Source organism: Bacillus rossius, chromosome 12 (assembly GCF_032445375.1).
Source record: "Bacillus rossius redtenbacheri isolate Brsri chromosome 12, Brsri_v3, whole genome shotgun sequence".
NCBI lineage: Eukaryota > Metazoa > Arthropoda > Insecta > Phasmatodea > Bacillidae > Bacillus > Bacillus rossius.
In genome coordinates this window covers 12,631,537-12,644,191 of record NC_086339.1, presented here as the reverse complement: position 1 = coordinate 12,644,191, position 12,655 = coordinate 12,631,537, and the positions used below count along the sequence as shown (strand labels likewise).

The 12,655-nt window shown below is 44.0% G+C and overlaps 1 protein-coding gene across 2 annotated transcripts in view; it reads right to left on the bottom strand.

Moving 5' to 3' along the window:
* LOC134537540 (single-minded homolog 2) overlaps positions 1–12,655 on the bottom strand; it is a 146,168-nt gene that overhangs the window by 62,218 nt on the left and 71,295 nt on the right. The window lies entirely within an intron of this gene.

Genomic DNA, 12,655 nt, shown 5'->3' with positions numbered 1-12,655 from the left:
CGGGTATACTGAGGACCGTGTAGTTTATCCTGAAGGTCATGAAAACCGCGAATTTTTCCAGTCCCTACCCATCACTAGAGACCGGAAAAATTCGCGGATTCATTTCCGTGATATGCTAACATTCAACTAAGTATGCCTCTGTGCTGCTTCTGCCATTGGTTCACTGTTAATCTGGAGGACTGAGGGCCAATAAGAGACCCTCAATCGCAGAAGTATCGAATCACAGGCCACCCAGTCGAGACGACTCACAAGTCAGCAGCCAATGAACAGGTGGCATTCGCCAGAGCAAACACAGGATTGTGGAGGCTATCGTAGAGGTCATTCAATCCGCGAATTTTTTCCGGTCTCCACCCATCACCGTGGCAGTCATATCCCTCATCGTGACAGTCATAACTCTTATCGTGACAGTCACGCCCCTCACCTGGACTGTCAAAACCCCTCACCGTGACAGTACAGTCCTCACAGTCACACCCTCATCATGACAGTCACACCCCTCAACGTGACAGTCACTAGGGTGGCCACACACTCGAGTCAGGCACACCCCTCACTGCGACCTGGAAATATACAAAAAACTGTTCATAATGGTGCGTGCATAAATTCTTGCTCTACCGTTATGTATACGTGTAACCCGAATATACTGCGAACCCTATTTGGTAGTGTCTCCGCCGGTAGAACATGTTCATGAATAACGTTTCCGGCGGCAGGTGAACAGCCCGCCGCCCCCGCGCTCGGAGGCGGCAGATAAGTAGCTGTCCCCGCCGCGGCGGGCAAACAGCTGTAATCGAGGCGGTTGCCGCGGACAAACATCCTGGGCCTTGGAGCTCGCCGCGCGCCCCAGACGCCCTTCGCCGCTCCGTCGGCGGCTGCCCTGGGTCCACGGGTGTCACTCACTCTGCGCTGCTGAGCAGCTTCATCTCCCCCCGGCATTCCAACACACGAGAGCTACACCTGTGCCCTGACCGTGAATACCTGGATTGACTGATGGGTAGCAGTGTGCTGAAGCATGTCTGGCAATAAGTATAATGGACATATAATGGGCATATAGTGGACATATAATCAATATATAATGGACATATAGTGGATTCAAAAAATATATATATCGCATGGTAATTAGTTTGCTAGGCTGTGGAAGCACCTGACTTGAACCCTTACCCGGATGTGGCTCCACCTGGGGATTTCAGCCTCCAGGTTCCTGTGAAGCCACTCTTCTAGCCCAGCGGGTGCTGAAGTGGTGGAGGGGACATGTTTTCTGGATCTGGTAGCTTCAGAAGGCGGGGCTCTGGACTATACAGATCTGCAAGCAGACTCCCAATCCACCCTTAAAGGGCGCACATTTGGGAGGGGCGTAAGGAGGGTGCGTTGGCCTTCGGGCCTCCGAAAACATGTACCCTGACCGTATTCCGAGTGCGCGATAGGTAGAGACCTGCAAAATGCGCGGTTTCGATGGCCTTCAGGATAGACTGCACACATATTCCTGTACACTCCGGGAAAATAAACGCAAGTTCATTGGCTGCCGACTTGTAAGTCGTCTCAGCTGGTCTGTCTGTGATTCGATCCTTCTTTGGTTGAGGGTTTATAACTGGTTGAGATGAGATTCGTCCAGATGAACAGTAAGCCAATAGCAAAATTATCTAAGAGGTATGTGTGTTTGAATTCTAGCCTATCACCGAATGAATCCGCGAATTTTGCAGGTCTCTAGCGATAGGACACGGCCAGTCCCTCATCGTTACGGAACGGATTTCGGTGTCCTATCCGTTGCCGATCTGTCGCCCAAATTAAGCGATCCGCAGAACTCACTTTTGACGTGAATGCGTCTTTAAAATTGCTTCCCTAGTGGGAGGCAATTAAAAAAAAACTAATAACAAAATCGGGGGGGGGGGGGGATACAGTTTGGTGTTGAAGCTACATATCTATCATCTCCATCCAAAATTTAATCACACCGCCGGATAGCTAAAGGATCAAAGAATTCGTTACGCTAAGTGAGGACTGTGACGCATCTCGCGCGGTGGAGGGGGAAGCGCCGCCATTTTGAGGTCATTTTGGCTGCGTTTCGACATTTCCATTTAGTGTAACTTTTGACTCGGAGACGCTACGACGTTCGTTTGAGTTTCAATCGTCGATCTCGTGAAAATCTATCGATTGCATAGTATTAAATATTGGTGTGAAATAGTTACAGTGAATATATTTGGTGTTAAAATAAAATAAAAAAAAAGCTTATTTTATGTTGTATAGAAAACATTACCTGTTACGTACACGTATTCACGTACAACACACGGCCGTGTCCATGACACAGCCACACTTTTTTTTCCGTTGGTTTTGTCGCGCCAGACACGATCAGAGATACGTGAAGGTCGTGTCTGTGCAACTACGCAAGGAGGCGAGATTGCGAACTCCGCGCCGCCGCCACAGACTCGGAATCTGTTCATCAGCGCGTGCCTCAGACGTGTAAGCCGTCGATTTGGAACGACACTTGTATGCTGATAACTCGGGTGCGAAGACCCCCTCCAAGCCGTCAGGGACCCGAATATAGCGGCCCATTTGAAGCGAACTATAGCTGAATGCTGGCATCGCGGGTATTGTGTTGTGTGATATCTAGAGACCTGCAAAATTCGCGGTTTCGATGGCCGTCAGGATAGACTGCACATACCCCTGTACACTCGGGCAAATAACGCAAGTTCATTGGCTGCCGACTTGTAAGTCGTCTCAGCTGGTTTGTCTGTGATTCGATCCTTCTTTGGTTGAGGGTTTATAACTGGTTGAGATTCGTCCAGATGAACTGTAAGCCAATAGAAAAATTATCTAAGAGGTATATGTGTTTGAATTCTAGCCTATCACCAAAAGTATCCGCGAATTTTGCAGGTCTCTACGGCGATTCACTTTGTATAGAGACCTGAAATATAAATCGCTCGCCGATCTCCATGGCGAAGTCGGTTACAGTTCACAGCGATGAGAGCCACGCCCGAACAGTTCCGGTGTTCTCCGAAGGTTGCTTGGTCACTCGTGTAAAACCACCATTTTGCGAGGATTTTTTTATATTTAACGGTCATGGAGTACTTTAAATAACGCTAACACACCCTAAACAACTTTTTCGTTTAAGTCACGGTAACCTAATCCACAGCGCCGCATGTAGCTTTTTTTTCATAGGATTTCACGGCTCTACAACTTAAATCGTGCCAAAAATAAGTAGTTACTTGCCAGACATAGCTAAGCTTACGAAAGCGGTGCAGGGTCACCGTTACAACTCAGTAATATAGCTTTTTGTTTTAATAATTAATTGATTAAAATAATTTAGATTTGCTTGTCCATCATTAGAGCTCCGCTAATGACAACCTTTCTTTGTTTTAGTTTACATTTACATGTTTTTTTCCTAAGTATCTTTTATGTTGAATTTGTGAATAATATATTGTGATTTTATCTCGTTTTTAGTTAGCGTATTAAAATTCCATGCAGATAAAGAGAAAATATATTTTGCGGCTCTCTAAAAAATTGGAGAATATCTTCACTTAATATTTGGCTCGTGTCACTCGAATGTTTGCCGACCCCTAGGCTGGTCTAATCCAACCTACCCTCCAGGGAAAGAAAAATTTATTAAGTATTTATTACGCTTGCGAACCTAACTTAACATAACCTTTCCCTTCGGTAAACTTCGGGACTGTACGGGTTATTGTTGTGGCTTCCATCCCTGTGAACTGCAGACCATCCGGCTTGCGGTGAGCTGACTTCTGGGTTCGAGTCCCGTGTAACGCACGGAGGGTGCAAAAAAAAAGATGAATACAACAAACACTTTATTTCAATATACACGAAATATTTATTAAAATTGGTTGTCTGTAAAGTCGGTTTACGGACGATAGTTTAACGTGACAACGCCATAACAAAAACATTGATGAAATGATTGCAAACTTTTATGAATAAAATTGAATCATTTTTATTGTATTATCGCTATTTTGTACGGATGCAAAGAAGGAGTGAAATGAAATCTACAATTTAATTGATAAATTTACTTTGATTTGCACTCATTGATTCAAATATGTTTATTACTTTAAGGAACAGATTATTTTAACTATAACGTTTTATACGTGTTTGCTATTTAACTTCTTCCAATCCGTGTTATTCTGTTAAGGATAGGACGATGATAGGAAACGAATGGGAGTGTTTTTCAAGTTTAATGTGCGTCGAAAAAGTCAAATCGATGGTTGTTCCAATCGAGTGGAAGAGAGAGAGAGAGATGCGGCGCAAGCGTACAATGAGCGTAACGGGACACTTTTTTTCGTGCGTGCAGACGGCGTTCATCGATTTATCAGATGTTGTCACGTCAAAAAAATTCGGACCGCCGACGGACGGACGGACGGACGACGGAGGGTTGCAGTTCGGAACTCGGTTCTCGGCGGGACCAGAAGCAGACCCTCGCCATCTCTGCCGGCGTCAGGAGCGCGGCGGTTGTGTTCTGGTTGATTGTCGAGAGCAGCAGCCACCAGCCCGGACACGCCCCTCCAAGCACCGCGAGGAATATTCATGATGCGATGCTCGGTTGTCTGGCGCCCGGGGAACTCAAGTGCGCAGCTCCCCTTCCCCGCTGCATTGTCGACCCCCCCACCCCCCCCCCCCCATCAGCGGGCGTAAAAGAGCATCAGCAACGACACCGGCAGGAAACCACACAATACCTGATAAAACTTGCGTTACCTCGTAGAAACAATATTTTTTTTTTTTTTAATTTTATTTGGAGTGTCACCACTCTTTCCAGCCGAAAAGTCCTGTCGCGTCCGCCATTTTGGTCGCGCTGACGTCACGGGTTGGTTTTGGAAAATACTCGCACCCATTGTGATCCCAGCATTATCGAAGTGAGAGTTTGTTTTGTTTTCCAAGCATGGCAGGACTGGTGCACGAGTCATATCTGCGTATATCATATATATATATATATATATATATATATATATAAATGTTCGTTCAATATCTTAAATCCCCGAAATTTCTTCACCGGTCGCTTTGAAATTTCGACACAACGTTGCATTCGAATACGCGCGTCTTTTTATATACCCCTGTCACACATGTGACAGATAAAAATATAGATAAAAATAGAGATAGGTAAAAACATAAATTTTTAAATATTTTCATTGCTATGCAGTGACATATACAGAGCTAGAGCTATAGTTAGATTAATAAATATAGGTATATAGGGGCTATATATATATATATAAACAGAGAGATATAAAGAGAGATATAAAGGTAGGTATATAGGCTACATGTGCACAGAAATAGATATAGAGCGGTAGGCGTATAGAAAGCAAATGTGTGTGTAATTCGCATCCAGAACTTTTGGTATTTGAAATGCGACTAAGTAGGCTATTTTATTTATCACGCTCGGCATTGTTTTAAAAAAATTGTTACGTTAAATTTCGTGTCCAAGTTTCGTATTTTAAGTTTATTGGCAGGATGAACAACATGAGAACACATGAGTCTGCTCGTCACCGAGGTTAGATGTACACATCACTGGCGAGTACTGGAAGAAAAGAAATGCTTACATTATTATTTTTTTTGCTTGTCGCATGATTGAAAAATCTTGTGAATCTTTGTTGGTATAGAAATACAATAATATAAGGACTGGTGTGATATTATGAGTTTTGTCGGTAAAGTAAAAAATTTAATCAAATTAAAAAAATTAAAATTAATACTCAGTCTTCAATAATAATATGAACACGAGTATAAAAATTAATAATTAAATTTAATAAAATAATCGAGATATATTTTAAATTAATAATGATATAAATTAGCTGAATGTTTATTCTAATGTATCAATTATAATTATTTATTAACTAATAATGATAATTTTTAATGAAAATAAATTATACATACAGGTAGGTAACCACACATATATAAATACCCTTGAAAAATTTTATAAACACAATAAATAATTGTTTTCAATGATACAGATCAGTATTAAATTAATATCAGTCTCTAAAGTGTAAGGTTTAAAAGCACATATATAATGTTGGTTGCACGATGCGCGCGCACAGACGCGTCGCGACGCAGGTCTGCTGACGCTGCAAGCCCGGCGCGGCGGTGTGCGGTGACGCCCGCTATCAGCGCGCCGCCGTGTAGCGACAACACAGCTGGCGCCTCCCGCGGCGGCGCGCGGAACTGCCGGCGAGTTCCCGGAACCCGCCACCACACCCCGCGGGAGCCCGCCGCGTACTCCGCCGGACACGGCACGCGGGGCATGCGTCGTTTTGCCTAAAGGCGTTTCGCCTAATTTTAGGCAAAACGCCGTTCAGCAAAACGCCGTTAGGCTAATCGCCATGAGGGAATTTGCCGTTTAGCAAAACGCTTTTTCCTCTTTTAGGCAAAACGCCATTAGGCAATTCGGCGTTAGGCATATCGCGGTTAGGCAAATCGCCGTTAGGCAAACCGCTGATAGGCAAAACGCCGTTAGGCAAAACGCCGATAGACAAAACGCCGTTAGGTTAGGTTAGGGTAGGATAGGTTAGGTTAGGTTAGGCAAAACGCCGTTTGGCAATTCGCTATTAGACAAAACACCGTTTGGCAATTCGCCGTTAGGCAATTCGCCATTAGACAAAACACCGTTAGGCAATTCGCCATTAGATAAAACGCCGTTAGGCAAATCGCCTTTAGGCAAATCGCATTTAGGCAAATAGCCGTTAGGCAATTCGACGTTAGGCAAAACGCCTTTAGGCGAAATGACTTTAGGCAAATCGCCGTAACGAATTCATGTTTAGGCAAACCGCCTTTAGGCAAATCGCCTGTTACTCGGCACGCGAGCGCGCGTACGTCGCCGCACACGGAACTGCAACTCCGCCGGCAGACACTTCTGGAAGGCCCTGTCACACTTGTCTCGGGGAAGGCCGGTCCTTAATCGGCTGTAAATCTGTCGGGCCGAGGTACGGCAGGTCGGAGGTTAATCCGAGGAGACGAGGACATCCTGTGGAGTAACTCTGAAGAGTGGCAGTCGGTTAGCAGCTGGCGAACAGTCTGCCGAATCAACGCCAAGTTGGTAGTAGTACGGGAAGAATCCGTGAAAGTTTGAATGGTGTCCCGCTGAGGTTTCCTCCAAGGCCCTGGATTCTGATTGGGTAGGCCTCGTACTTGGTGGTGGTGCTCCGATCGCTTGGAGCAGGCTCCAAGGGTTCCCTAGCCCGATGCGGAGTCGACGTGGTGAGCGACGACACAGCTCCGGTACTAGACTGGTCAGCTGGCAGAGGTTGGATAGGCCTCCACCGAACCACAGGTTCGCTGGGTGTTTCGAGGGGTCCCGGTGTGATGTGGGAGATCGGGGTAGGCGCCAGCAGTGCTGATAAGGTCTTAGGGCTCAGGACACAGCCAACTGTCTGGTCAGCTGAGCGAGGTACGGGGCTGAGGCGGTGACTATGCTGGGTTGGTGGCCCCAGCCGCTGGTCATTGCCGAAGCTCTAACACCCTCCCGATCAAACAACAGGGAGTGATCCCTAGCAGTTCTGTTTTTCTTGAAGGTTTGGAATGTTATAAAAAGCTAACTGGAACGCTACTCCCACCCTACCCTATTAGGGCGCATATGTGGGAGGGGAACGTGAGAATGCCGGCCGTAAGGTCGGGACATTCTGTCTCCAAATATATTCCACTTGAGGGGTAAAACTGGACGAAAAATAGCTTCCAATCTTCTCCGGAAAATTAAAGTTGGACAGTTAACTTCAGATGTACGTCACACTACCAAAGATTAATTTTTCATCCAAGCCTTTCTGAAAGATTTTCAAATTTAGTCTCATTTTGAAACTAAACAATGCAACTCAGTGATGGATGGAAATTTTGAACTTGTTACGAATTTTATGCGTTTATAAATTGAACTAACGTTTATACTCGTTACACATTCAAATTAATGTTCAGTTATTTTAAAAAATTACAGACGCATTATTTATGTTATTTCACCGTTATAACTCGCCCATGTTTTCTTCTGTTCCTCGCCATTTTGAACATTCACTTTTTTACGGAAACGCAGGCTATTTCCGTTTACACTGCACGGTTATGATGGCCGATTCCATTCAACATCCGACATGTATTAGAACCAATCCTATATCCGAAATACTTAATGGAAACTCGAGTTATCTAACTTGTCGAACAAACATAACTGCTTAAGTAACTTTTCAGTGACGTCATAACTAGAGACCTGTAAAATTCGCGATTTCAAATCCCTAAAGGATAGACTCCATGATCCTCTATGCACTCGTGCAAATTACATCTGCTGATTGGTTACCGACTCGTAACACCTGTTGACTGGAATGATCGTGATTCACTAATTCTTCTGTTAAAGATTTTTCATTGGCCCAGAGTCCTTTAGATAAACTGTGGCCCAATCAGTGAAGCAAAATAATGTCAAAGTATTTGGACTCTATCCTATCGCGAAATGAATCCGCGCATTATACAGGTCTCTAGTCATAAACCTTGAACACTATTTGAGGGTCGAATTTTCAACGACGCGTCGGTACAATCTTCAATTTCGACGCGTCTGAATCTCGGAGGCCAAGGCATGTTTATTAGACAGTGGCCACGAATGCCTGTACAAGAGTGTAAAGGCTGGGCTACATTTGCAAAGCACGCGCACAGCTGCACAGACGCGCGGATTTTGATGTACACAAACATAAAACAGCTGCCACATTGGGAAGTAGCACACGCACATCACACAGAAAGTTGTCGAACTTCTAGCTTTTCTCTGTGTTGTGATCTTTTTTTTTTTTTACAGCGTTCACTACGTTAACGGCATAGAATAACTGAATGTTGTTTTGAAATGTGCATTTCAATAATAAAAAAATGAAACGAGAAAATTCCTTGTAGTTTATAATTCTTAAAAGTTAAACACAAAACTGTGAGATTTAAATGCTTGAAGTCAGGTAAACAATTGCTTCTGCAAATAAAACCTGACAAAATTAAAATATTTGAAACTGAAAATTTCGACAGGTAAAAAAGGAAGAAAGAAAAAAGTTGGAATGATTCGAATTGCTGTGTTGTGTGCTACCGTAGCTTTGACTTCTGTGCTGTGCAGGTGCAACTGTGGCATATGCTGTTCGCGTGCAATCGCGAATGCAGTCTACGCCTGGCTGTTGGTTAAACTAGCTTTAAATTTAATTGTGTTAACGTTTGGTTAGGTTAGATTTGTCAAATTTAAAAGAACTGTAAAATCGCGATAACAGTTGGTTTGGTTGGGTAGGTGCCATATAAATTCCAAACGCCGTTTTAAAGGGGCAATGAAAAAAAGGGTAATATGCTTATGTACGCGCGTTAGTATTTATTCTTACTTGGCGTAATAAAAATAAACTTTATTTTTGCATGCAAATAAATAATAAAAAATTAAAAGGACTGGAGCGATATTTTGAATATGGTTGGTTAAGTATAAATTTAATCAAATTAAAAATTTTCAATAAATACTATGTATTCAATATTAATATAAATACGTGTATTAAATTAGTTATTTAATTTAGTAAAATAATCGAAATAGGTACCTTTTAATTAATAATAAAACTTTAAAAAATTCTTATTATTATTTATTAAGTCATAATGTAATAATTCATCACGCAAATGAATGAAACACACAGGAACATAACCTCACTTATATAAATATATTCGTAATACACATGAAAATGTTTATAAACATAATTTATATCACTAATATAAACAATATTTTTTTTTAATGATATGGACCAGCATTCAATATCAAACATTAAAGTTTAAGATTTAAATCATATACATATTTTTTATTGTATATGTAGCTTTTTTTTATCCTGTGAAAATTTTGTTTCGCGTTGCGCGCGCATTGTAACGACCACACGATGATATGCCTGTGCGAGTGTCGGCCAGGACTACCTATTACATGCACATATGGGCTAACTACCCATGCATGTTCTGTGTTCCCAGGGGTTCGGAGGAGTGGCTCGTACAGCTTTACAGTACACGCCACACCCGAGTTTAATTAGTTCACTTATAAATACAGCACACTTTCAAGCCTCTAATGCACACCAACATGACACTACATCACGCCAGCTAGCCGATCTAGCTGGTGGGGAGCTTCTCTCCCCCGCCGAATTAGGTACACGTAACTTTTCTAGCATTACACAACCTACCAGCGCACACACAGGCCCGTGTGCCAGACCTATCCAACAAGACACGCGCCCCGCCCGTTGATCCAAGTGATTTTACAAAAGTGTGGGGTGCACCTGATTTACAATGCACTAAGCGAGTTATAGAAACTTCGGTTTCTGGTCTCGCACACACTAACTGCCCCGGATGGCAATATGATGGATCGGCGGCGGCGCATTGTAAGAATTCACTCTCAACACGAGTGTCAAAAATTACTAATCCAGTTTTTGTAGCATAACATTTAGTCAATTTCCCTGTGGAATTCAGGTTCTAGAAGAAACCTTTTCACATCCCCCTGAACTTTCCCAGTTTTTCCAGATTTTTCCCCTGCCTGCAGGAACCTTGGTAAAATTGTAATATCTGTAACATCAAAACCAAGAAATTGAGTAAAAAAAAAAGTCTCCAAAAGACAATATGAAAGGTTTTTTTTTTAATTTTCCTTTTATCCAAATGATGTTTTAAATAATTCATTGTAGAAACTGTATATATGTGCCAATTATATTAGGCAAAAAGAGCACTGAGTGCTGGGATGTCTCGTTGTAAATACCAAATCTGTAAAGTGAAAAAAAATTTGTGACCAGTAAAAACCTATTGAATTTGATTTTCAATACGCCGCTTTTATAAATATCACTACATATTGAGGTCTTTATACCACGTGACGATGGCTTGAACAAGCCGACAGGGGCACGGGCGCTCGGCGGGGAGACTCGAGGATGACGTCACGCGCTGCTGGGGAAACAAGGGCTGCAGGGCCTCGGTGTAGAGGGGTGGCAGGGGGTGGGGGTGTGTTGGCGAGTGGGTTTTTACCAGCAGCCCCGCGAGGCCGAGCGAAGAAGCCCGGGGGGTTTATGGCGAAAGCCGGGTGGTCGGGAGGGTTGTAAAACTCTGCCCCCGAAGGTGACGAGGCATACCCCAGCTCTTTGAGCGCGGCGCCGCACGCTCACGAGGAATTGCGACGTTCCGAAATGTAACTAAAAAAAAAAACAGAAATTTTTATTTAATTTTTTTTTTGGACGACGGGTTCACCAAGGTCCCAAAAGGCTCCGAAAACCTGGCAAACCGACGTCGGTGCTAATTTTGGACGAGCACTACAAAAGAAAAAAATAATAGTAAAACAATTTTTTTTGAGGGGGGGGGGGGGGGGAGAGAATTTCTCCTTCCGCCCTCCTCTATCTGATCATGATGGACTTGTGACTGGGAAATCAACTGAAATACGCTTGTCTCTACCCTCTCCCAGTTCGGACCGCTCAGCCAACATCTGACAGTTTTGGACTGAACTGAGGCCTCCCCCACACACCATCATTCTTGTGGTTGCTGTTGCTGTCGGATGTACGGATTCGTCGCAGAATATGGTAAGAAATTTTGGATGTTCAGTTGCTGTTGCACTTTTGGTTAGAAAAAATGAAGGGTGGTATAAGGGGAAGAATAGCGAACCAGCCGAAGAGTATAAAAAAATATGCCTGCCACGACACTCAGCTGATGGACTGATTGTTTGGACTGGTGAGGCGCTGTTACCTCCACACGCGACAGTTTGGACTGAGGGCTCTTGAGCACACAGTTCGATTTTGGAAGCGAAGACATCAATATTGGTCAGTCCATCGGTTCCGACCGAACAGTCCACCGTCCTAGTTCACACGAGAAGCCTAAGATGCACATCAAGTTCTGTCCCTTCCCGATTACACCCGAACAATTCACCTTCGGCCAACTTCGGGATTTGTTTCTATTTTTGCGCAGGAAAAATGAATTCAAATATTAAAAGTGGTCGGTTAGGTTAGCTACATTAAAACACTTTAAAACATTATGGACGGTTAGTTCGGTTAGTATAGCTACATTAAAATAAACAGAGAAATATAAATATACCGGAGGTTGGCCGAAGGTGAATTGTTCGGGTGTAATCGGGCAGGGCCAGAACTTGATGTACATCTTAGGCTTACCAGCTCACACACGGTATAGTTCCGACTGGTGATCAGTCCTGACTGATCGTGTATGTGTGTGTGTGTGTGTGTGTGTGTGTGAGGAAGGAGTACCCAGTCGCAGCAGCAGGCGAGGTGCAAGAGACCGCGGTGGATGAAGGGCGCTAATAGCTGTCGGCCGGACCCCGGGTGGAGGGGGTTGAAGGCCATTGTCGAGAGAGTCAGGGAAAAACCCCCAAGTCTCTCGCGGACAACCCCCTAAATGGTCGGATTTGGGGGAAGGCGGGGAGGGAACCGGGGCTGCTGACAGCCCGTCAGGTCCTCTGTGGTCCGTCAAGAAGACTGCAGCGAGCCGCTCGCACCTCGCCCGTGCATTGTGCGTCATGCGTAGAGACCTGCAAAATTCGCGGATTCATTTCGTGATATGCTACAATTAATTCAAATAATTATACCTTAGCGCTGCTTCTACCACTGGTTCACAGATAATCTGGATTTATGAGGGCCAATTAGAGGACCCTCGCTCAGAGAAGTGTCGAATCACAGGCCACCCAGTCGAGACGACTCACAAGTCAGCAGCCAATGAAAAGGTGGCATTTGCCCGAGTGTGTAGAGTGTAGTAGAGTCTA